At 47.2% G+C, this 7,599-nt stretch overlaps 1 long non-coding RNA gene across 1 annotated transcript; it reads left to right on the forward strand.

Moving 5' to 3' along the window:
- The first annotated feature begins 938 nt into the window (after positions 1–938).
- LOC109739380 (uncharacterized) lies at positions 939–4,236 on the forward strand. The gene is made up of 3 exons (XR_002227028.3): positions 939–1,623; positions 3,467–3,704; positions 3,896–4,236. It is a non-coding gene; the product is annotated as an uncharacterized lncRNA (long non-coding RNA).
- The last annotated feature ends 3,363 nt before the right edge of the window (positions 4,237–7,599 follow it).

Here is a 7,599-nt window from a genome sequence, read left to right on the forward strand (position 1 = left end):
TATATATGTATTGACCCCCTTCTTCAAATTAGACGTGGCAGATGCGGGAAGAACTCCTACCACAAGATCGCATAAAAGCAATTCAAGAGGAATTGGTGGGATTCTTTCTTGACCACATCATCAGTAAAGCCGTATAATACCATGTGGAACTTGAGTTCATATGCTAGGGGATTGTAAGAGATCTTATATTGTATATATGTAGCCAGTAGCATCGGATAGATATACGAAAACTTGTTGTTCGACCAATCTCTCGGAGAAGGAGAGGTCGATCACTTCTCTCTGTATATGTTCATGACGATCTTCTGTATGGTTTCCTTCATTTGCTTACTAGCTAGCGTGTCGACTCCTCTCTATACGCATAGTATGTAGCGTCGACCAAGCACGGAGTTAAGAGAGGACACTTCTCTCTATTAGCTAGCTAACACAATATATGAAACACCTAAATTAACCCTACAAAAAACCCCAAAACCCCCAACCCCCCCCCCCCCCCCCCCTTCAGAAAAAAAAACAAAAACCCTAGCCCCTGAACTGCTGACGCGTGATAGCTTATTGGTCCCGGTTGGTGCTACCAACCGGGACAAAAGGCCCCCCTACCAGGGCAAGCCGCAGCGGCCACATGGAGCCCCATCTGTCCCGGTTGGTATAAGAACCGGGACTAAAGGGGTAGGGCTTTAGTACCGACCCTTTGGTACCGGTTCCCGAACCAAGACAAATGAGCCTTATGAACCGGGAAAAATGCCCTTTTTCTACTAGTGTTGGAAGGCTGGAATCTGAACTCGTATTGGTAAACTTTCAATTCACATGTTTGGTTGGACACCGAATTGGCACTCCGTAATGAAACCAAATTCAGGGCAAAATCGCTTCCACCCAAAGTACCCGCCCACAACAGGGAGGCCTCCCGCTGTGAATTGCTCTGAAATGGCTCAATCCCGCAAAAACGTACCGGTTCAGCCTCCCCCCTGCCGAACAGATAAGGAGAGAGGAACGAGAGGGTGACGGCGTCGACCGGGCTGGCGGCGGCGCTCAGGTCCGTTCCCTCCCCGGCCCCCTCCTACTACGGCAACCTCCGGCACCGCCGCGTCTCCCCTGGTCCATCCTCGTCCGCTGCATCTCCTAGGTCACGCCACCCTCCTCCGTCCTCCTCCTAGGTCGCGGCTCCGTACCCATCTCCGGTTAGGTCTTCCTCCTAGGTCGCGGCCTCGTCCCCGTCTCTGGTCGACTTGCTCGTGGGTCGCAGCTCTCTCCCCCGTCTCCGGTTGGTTCCTAGCTCGCGGCTCCCTCCGTAGTCCCGGGTCGCTGCGACTCGTCCTCCCGGGTCGCGTCACCTCCTCCCATGCCCGCGGCTCCCTCCCTAGTCCCTGTCTACTGCGTCCCGGGCACCTGCCTGTACATCCACGAGAGCAGCACCCCCCCACTATAGCTACCCTCTGTTCTAAATCTCTTTGAACCCCTGAACCCACAATTTTTTGTTCTATGTAGTCTGAACTAGCAGTCTCTGTCTATCTCTCAGAAGCCTCAACTGTCTATTTATCTTTTTTCCCTAATCAGCTGCACCAAGACTAATTTTTTTTGTTCAACACTACAAATTTGTGAAGTGTTCATCGATCTGCAGGCCTGTTGAAGGTATATGGTTGAATCCCCTCTGTTTTTTCTATGCATTTGTGTATGTGATGTCTCTTTGATTGCCTTACGACTAGACAATTGAATTGTAATTTGTACAGCACAATGTCGGATCAATTGGAGTTGATTGAGTGGATAAATGAAGAAAATAAAAGACGGAAGAGGAAAAGAATTGTTTTGACTAAATTGTTTGTTGAAACATGTGCTCTTACATTAGCATTTGTTACTACACAAAGGGATAGGGGACCAAGGGACCTGGGAAGTTATAATGATGATGAGGACAAGCATAGGCTTAGGAAATATTTTCTTAAAACCATGTATGATGGATCTGAAGTGGCATGCTATGATCAATTGCGTCTAACAAAACGAAACTTTCATGACCTTTGCACCATGTTACGGGAGAGATGTGGCCTCCGTGATAGTGTATATGTGACCGTGGAAGAGAAAGTTGCAATGTTCTTACTTGTAGTTGGCCATAGTATCAAGATGAGGATGTTGCGTGGCACCTACAAGCGTTCTTTATGGACCATTAGTACACACTTCTCTGCTGTCCTAACAGACCTACTCTCTCTATATGGGGAGTTCATTAAGCTACCTTCTACCGCTCAAGCTCCCGATGATTACAAATGAAGTGGTTTGGTAATGCACTTGGAGCACTAGATGGTTGTCATATTGACGTGCTTGTTGATGTGGCTGACCAAGGAAGGTATAGGAACAGAAAGCAACCCATTACCACTAACATGCTACGTGTTGTTGATTGGAACATGAAGTTTCTTTATGTGTTACCTGGCTGGGAGGGTTCGATTTCAGACTCGAGAGTTTTGCGTGATGCAATGAGGACAAACCGCCAAGATGCTTTTGTTATACCTAAGGGTATGACTCTTACTCTTGGCATGTAGTTTCTTTGATTTGATTGTTAGCTAACTAACTTATTGATATAGGGAAATATTATTTAGTTGATGCTGGTTATACCAATGGAGAAGGATTTCTAGCTCCATTCAGGTCCACTCGGTATCATCTAAAAGAATGGGCTGCAAGTGCAGAACAGCCTCAAACAGCTAAAGAGTTATATAACTTACGTCATTCTCGTGCTAGGAATGTAGTGGAGCGAACATTTGGCTTGTTCAAGAAAAAATGGGCTATCTTGCGTTCCCAAACCTTCTTTGACATAAAGGATCAAGTACAAAAAGTAAATATGTTGTTAAATCAAATTAGTATGTGAGATGACAATTGCTTACTATGAACTAAAATATCATTGCAGATTCGAATTATTAGTGCTTGTTGTGTGTTGCACAACTTTGCAAGGGATAGGCAGCATGTCATGGATGATTTGTTATTGCCTGAAGTGGATAGTGAATTAGCAAATGCACCAACTGATGATCCAGATGATGACGACTTCATTAGAAGTGTGCAAGTCACTACTGAATGGTCCAACTTTAGGCAACAACTAGCTGATGATATGTTTGCTGAGTACCTTCTGGCGCAAGGAGAACAAGAGATGGAATAGGATGAGAGTATGATATGTAGATGTGGCAGTGGTCTTCTTTTGTATAGCTAGCTGCGGCGATGGTCTTCTTTTGTATAGCTAGCTGCCGTGGTGGTCTTCTTTTGTATAGCTGCAGTGGTGGTCTTCTTTTGAATAGCTAGTTGCAGTGGCCTTGTTTTGTATAGCTAGCTGCGGTGTTCTTCTTTTGTATAGCTAGCTACTGGCTAATGTGATGATGCATGTGGTATTTTGTACATGCGTCATCTTTATGCAACTAATGAATGACATTATGTTTCATGCTGTTTCTAAAACTTAATATTGTATTTTTTTCTATTATGTACAATTTTTATTTCTTTGTAGAACCATGGCCGAAGAAGTAAGTACAAGGAGGAGGAATTACTGCACATGAGATGATGAGATGGATGATGCATTGCTTGAAGTCTTAGTTGAGCATCACAACAAGAGTGTCCATGCCCAAAATGGATGGAAACCACATGTGTACACGCATGCCATAAGGAATGTGAAGGACAAGTGCAATAAGGATATCACAAAGGATAACATAAGTGGAAGGATGAGGACTTTGGACCATCACTATGAGGTTGTTAGCAAAATCCTTTCTCAAAGTGGTTTCGGCTGGGATTGGACCAATAATAGGCTATCAATGGATAGTGATGATGTTTGGGCTAAATATGTGGAGGCAACCATGCATCATGAATACACATTCTGTATGTAGTTTGCATATGTAGAATAACAAGGCAGTAGCTTTACAAGTTTGTGTTTATTGTGCAGGCTAACAAGGCAAGCAAGGAGATAAAATCTTACAAGACCAAAGTAATGAAGAACTGGGAGTCCATATGTATCGTATATTCAAAAGATCATGCTAATGGCGAGGGTGCGAAGACATGTGCTGAGATTGTTGCAGAGCCATTAGGGTGGCGTTTGGTTCGAGGGCGAGGATGGCTTGGCTGATGATAACCCCATCCACCTGGTTAGGGATAGCCATTTTTGTTGTTTGGTTGCGTAGGATTGAGTGGGTTGGATAACCACATTTTATTGTTTGGTTGGAAGAATGAGAATTGGATAGATTGTTGTGATGACCTCTTTGCTAGAAGAAGGTGAGATTACCCCTACACATGCAATTTTAGATCAACTTTTTGAAATCAACTCGATGTACCGAGTAAAGAAGCAAGCATGCAAAGAAAACAAGAGAGGTTATATCCACACTATTTCTACATTATTTGCATGCGTAAAGAAGCAAGCATGGCAACAGACGAGCAAGTAGATTAAATGCAGACATTCTTCATACACGAACCAGCTAGTTACAGAAAAACGAGAAAGATATACGTAGGTCGTTGCACAAAAGAGCAGCAACATAGTGCTTTTTTTTGCCGGGTGTAGCGCGGTGCTTCTCCGTGCTTGTTGCATAGAAATGGGAGAGGGGTCAAATCGAACCACAGAAGAGGGCAGAGGAACATGGCTGCCTCGTCAAGTCCAGCTGCCAGCGTTATCCGTCCCCTGCCACCGGCGGTCGCCAAGCACCGCCGCCCCTGCAGCCCGATCCCGTCGTCAATATCTGTTCGTGAATTGAGATAAATAAAAGAAAACGATTCGGGAGACAGGGAGGTAAACTGAAGCGGAGCGAGCGTGGGTGGCTGCCCTCGTCCTCCAGATTCTCGCGACTATCGGCAGCCAGGTTTCAGAGCGAATATTCCTTAAAACAGGTTATCCCCAGCCATCTCATCCTAACTTCCAAACACGTGGCATCCTCAAATTATCTGGCTATCCCTATCCCACTAAGGGATAGCCCCAGAACCAAACGCCCCCTAGAAGAACCAATTGAAGTCTCTCCAGAAGTAGCGGCAAAGAGGCAGCAAACAGGCGATGCTATTCTTTGCATGCTTGGAGATATGAAGAAGGACTTAGTTGATGCTTTCAAGACAACTGAGCCCATTCCACTACCAAAGGTTACCACAACCGCTGAAATACTTGATGCACTTAGGTTGATACCTGATTTAGCTGAGCAAGATATGCTTCGATGTTACGGGAAGTTGGTACTCAATGATCGCCTATTTCAAGCTCTGAAGGAGCTGCCCATTACCATGAGGAAGACATGGCTGCTAATGTTGCCTTGAAGATCGATGCTTTTATGTGCTGTTGAACTTTGAACCATCTATTTTATGTCATGTTGAACTTAGAACTATGTATGTACTGCCACGCACTGTTTATGTCAAGCATTTGGACCTATCTTCTAAATTGTTGTGATTTATGTCATGTATGAGACCACATTTGAGACTACATTCTATTTGTTATTGTTTCGAATTTTGTGTTATGTTATCGTAAAAAAATATTGTTGTCATTCTATCATCATTTGTGTTTCCTGATGCATTTCTAGAATATTTAATTATTTTATTGCTATACATTCATTCATAGTCAGATTTCATTTTTGAGTGATGTAGAACAAGGTATAACCTGGTAATGTAGCTATGCAATTCCAAAGTTTGTCATCCAAACAAGATTCTGTATTGAAATCTCAGAAGCATTTTAAGGGCCAATTCGCTGGACAACCAAACAGATGAATTCGTATTCGTCCCATTTCAGTTTCCTCACTGATTTGGAATTCAGGCCAATTCAATACGGAGCTCTCCAATGGAGACATCCAAACGAAGCGCCCTCTGCAAGATACACCGAGAGGTCTCTCGTCCTCTTCGGCGCCCTCTGCGCCGGTTAGCGCTACCGGCGCCCGCACACCACGGTAGCGGGCCGGCCCAGTAAACGCGATGAGGCGAAAAAGCTTATCCGCTGGGTACAGCTAAAAATGCGAGGGAATTCTAGACAAGCCAGATTCAATCCGTGCTGGCCAACATCCTCACCAGAGATAATCCGTGCTGCCGAGGGCCGCCGCGTCCTCGTCCCTCCCCCGACCTCTCCTCCTCGCCGCCGCCGGGCAAAGCCTGGTCGATGTCGGCGGTGGCGGGATCTCTTCTCCCACGGCTCACTGGATCTGGTGCGGGCGGATCGCGGTGGTGGTTGGCGGCGCGGGCTTGGGGGCGACGGCAGGGCTCACGCTCGCGGTTTCCTCTGGTGTGCGTGGGAGTCCGGTCGGGGCGCGCGGCGGCGGCCCTCGGCAAGCGGTGGCGGGCGCTGGGCTCTTGGCGACGCTCCGGCGTGCGCAGGCGGCGGTGGTCCCTGTGCGCGGTCGGGGGCTCCGTCTCTGACCCGGACGGCGCGGGGGATGGCGGCGGCCCGGCGTGGCCGGCGATCTGGATGCGGTGGTGCCGGCGGCTCGCTGATCTGCCGGTGCTCCAGGGTTCTGCCTGGTGGTGCGGGTGGTGACGGCGGCCCGTGCACGAGAGTTGGATCCCTTCTAACTGATCTGGGTGAAAACTTGCCTTCGGCGTCTGCTAAGGCCGGCGGTGGTGGCGCTATCTGCGTCGTTCCCTTCTTGAAGGCATTGCCGTGGAGAAGTTCAAGGTCACTCTCTGCTACCTCTGGGGGAAACCCTAGATCGGATGATCGGATGACGGCGGCGCTCTGGTGTCGTTCCACCCTTGGGGGCGTCATTCTTGGAGGTACACACGTGATCGAGGGACCAGAGGACGGATTCTTTGGTGGAGCGGTGCTTCATCCTACACACTGATGGCGACGGATAATGACGGTGTAGCGCAGTGCAGATTCGGAGTTCGCTGTGGGAGGATGGACTCGCGCAGGAGGACGACGCTGTCGGGCGTCGTGGTGGCGTCGATGGCAGAGAGACCTGGCACGGTACATGCAACAGTACAGCTCTGAAGATGGATTGGTGGCAGGTGGCTGCGGCGGCCTCATACCCGGCAGGCGTCCTGGTTGAGCAGTGCGCCGGACTGGTAGGTGCCCCATACCCGGCAGGCGTCCTGGTTGGGACCTCAGGTCTTAGGTGGTGTTTGCTTCTCTAGTCCTAGGACTTTTTCTAGTCCCTAGGACTTTTCAAAAAAGACTCTCAAGGAGGTGCTTCTAAGGACTGTTAGCAAAAAGTCCCAAAAAAGTCCCCCTTGTTTGGTTTGCTAAGGATTTTTAGGGACTTTTTTTAGTCCCAACACAAAAAAGTCCCTGGAACCAAACACCCCCTTAGATGTTTAGCTGCGATGTCTGTTTGGTATTAAGCCCAGACTATCTGCACCCCTTCATCAATTGGATAGGTGTAGCAACAGTTGTTGCTTAGACGGTGGCTTTAGTCTTGCTGTTGTATGGCTTTGTAAGGTCTTGTGAGAATAATTAATAAAGTGGCCATATGCATCGCCCAGATGCAGAGGCCGGGGGTCATCCTCCTTTTCTAAAAAAAAAGTTCACAAATTTGAAAAAAGCTTCATCATTTTCGGAACTAGTTGATCGGATTTGAAAAAAAGATCACGAATGTGAAAAATGTTCATCAATTTTTTCAAAAAAGTTCAACAATTTTGAGAAAAAGTTCACCAATTTGAAAAGGTTCATTGAGTTTTTCATAGATTTTGAAAAAGTTC

The sequence above is a fragment of the Aegilops tauschii genome, chromosome 3 (assembly GCF_002575655.3).
Source record: "Aegilops tauschii subsp. strangulata cultivar AL8/78 chromosome 3, Aet v6.0, whole genome shotgun sequence".
NCBI lineage: Eukaryota > Viridiplantae > Streptophyta > Magnoliopsida > Poales > Poaceae > Aegilops > Aegilops tauschii.